Below are 2,684 nucleotides of genomic sequence, written 5' to 3'. Positions count from 1 at the left end.
TTACTCCCCTTGCTTTGGTGTTTTCCCAGCTTTACTTGGAGAAGTTGGGAGGTCAGACTTGGCAAAGCGAGAGAAGCTTTGTAGCTGGCTCGCTTTGCAAAGTCTGGAGGAGTTCGCGAAATGGGAAAAGCTTTGTAGCTAGCACATTTTGCAACGCCGTGGAGAGTTTTCCCCTAGGAGATCCGGGGAGAAACTCCCCACATTTCCTCACCAAAACAAGAAACGGTGATGCCGCATTTCCAAGGGTCTAAACCTTACGTTTCCTAGGTGAGGTCGTTAGTACGAGCGTGGCTCTCTATCATGTGTGGTCATTTGCACATCATTGTTTGCATATGTGTGTCTTGCATTATTACATATTGTGTGTCATATATCTTACATGATGCACTTGAACCTTGCATCTTGCATTTACACGATGCACTTGCACTTGCACCTGCACCACTTGTGCCTCGATCGATCGTCCCAGACCGACTGGCACCACTTGTGCCTCGGTCGGTTATCCCGAACCGGTCACATGTGTTTCAGCCAGCTACCCCAGCCCGGTTGGCACAACACTTTGGTTTGACCAGATGTGTCATCTCGATCGACCTGCCACTTGCTCCTTTGCATGTTGTGCATGCGCATGTGTATGTTTGTAGGCATGATTGATATTATCTACTTGAGTTTCATTCCTTCGGGTCACTGCCTTATCGATATACCCTTTTTTCGGGCCGCTGCCGTCATGGCATGCTCATTTTCTGGTCACTGTCTTACCGGCATACCTTCTTTTTGGGCTGCTACTGTCACGACATGCTCACCTTCGTGTCACTGTCTTACCGGTACACCCCTTTTTTGAGTTTCTGCCGTCATGACATGCCCACCTTCGGGTCACTGCCTTCCTGACATACACTCTTTTCGGGCCACTGCCGCCATGACATGCCTATTCCGTCAGGTCACTGCCCTACCGGCATACCTCCTAGGGTCACTGTCACTACGTCATGCCCATTCCTACGAATAACTGCCTTCACGACATACTCTTTATCACTACTTGCATATTTTGATTTGCTTGCATTAGTATTTGCATGTTTGCATGGATAGTGAGTCAGGTTCATTAGGAGAGTGACCCCGTGTTGGTCGGATGTCTTAACGAGCATTGCTTGTTGGGTTGATCCCAGTGAGCAATGCAAGTTAAGTCATCGGTATTGACACGAGTATGACTGTGCTAAAGATCTAATAGATCTAACTCGTATCACCATTCTTCGTGATACCCTTTAGATTCTTTGGATCTTTAGGATGGGGCCGGTATGATGACCCCGTCAAAGTCATATTATATCTAGACTTACCCCCCACTTAGATACTAGGTTGATGCACTTTTTCGTTAGATGGTGTGCTAGGCTAGGATTTAGGGTGCTAGATAGTCTTTTTGATGTCTGGCTATTGTTCTCTGTTGGATTGGTTGCCCTAGCCAGGTATCTTTCTTTTGCATTATGCTTGTGGTGTGTTTGTGTCTTGCATATGTGTGGTAGTGTGTTAGGGCGTTCTTCTGGAAGGAGCCATGTCTATTTTTATACACATGCAGGTACCGCTATGGGGGGGATCAAGTAATGATTTCTAACCTTTTTGCTTGCATGTGCTATTAGCTCCCCCCACTTTTAAGGCATGGCTCATGATACGTTATGTGCATATGATTTTCCCGCTAACACTTGTTTCCATGCAGGATTGAGTCTTTTTCTTTTCTCTATATATTTTATTTGAGTCTAGGAGAGTCCTGTAGCAAAAATAAGATACGGGCACGGGTTCCGAGTCGTTAGCACGGGAACCACGTGGAAGGGACCAGGAGCAGATGCTCGTGCCTTGTATCTTAGTTCTGTATTTTATATTGATGATAGAATTAGGATCAGGCATGTATATGCGGAGTGCGGCCGCCCTTTTCTTTTCTGAGATATGTTGCCAACCCAGCGGCGCTGGCCTGTTTATTATTTTGGTTTGACTTGCTTAGCTTTCTTTACATCATGTTGCATGTCTGCACTTGCATGTGTTTTATTTGTTTCTTTCTATGTTTTATCTGGGATTTCACGACCCTAAAATTGTAATTTTCCATAAAATCCTAAATAAAATATTCAAGATAATTAAAATTTAGGATTAAATATTAAATTAAAATTTAGGATTAAAATATTCAGGATTTAAAAATTGCAATATTTATTTTCTTGCATATATTAATAGGGCCTCCACAATACTTAGGACTACTCTAGATAACTGCATTCATATCTGCATGTCCCGAGAAAGAGTCTCCGTACTTTTCCAACCTAACTGGCCCAGCATGCTTTCATATAGGTGGTTGTCTAGTGCGCCTAGGATGTTAGAAGACTCCCCGACCCAGACGGGGTATAAGTCCTTTTGTTTGGAGTGTTTCCAGCTTTGTAGCTGAACCTCCACTTCTCTTTCTTTCTTGAGGCATCCTTGCTATTTTGGCAGGTATAAGTCCCGCCTCTTGGAGTTCTAGCTTATAGTCATAGGATAAAGTTTCCTTTCTTTGATCTTAGGGCTACCGAGGTTCCTGTGGATGATGTAATTCACGGATTGCTGACCGGGGATTTCAGGACGTGTTGGGTCGACTACCTTCACGACCATGTAGACTTAGGGTCCTAGTAGCTGTGTATGACGGGTCCGTGGTACCCCGACCCAGTTACCTCTACCTTTTAGGATCA

This window comes from Phalaenopsis equestris, unplaced genomic scaffold, assembly GCF_001263595.1.
Source record: "Phalaenopsis equestris unplaced genomic scaffold, ASM126359v1 Scaffold000982, whole genome shotgun sequence".
Classification (NCBI taxonomy): domain Eukaryota; kingdom Viridiplantae; phylum Streptophyta; class Magnoliopsida; order Asparagales; family Orchidaceae; genus Phalaenopsis; species Phalaenopsis equestris.
Note: the sequence above shows the minus strand (reverse complement) of the source record.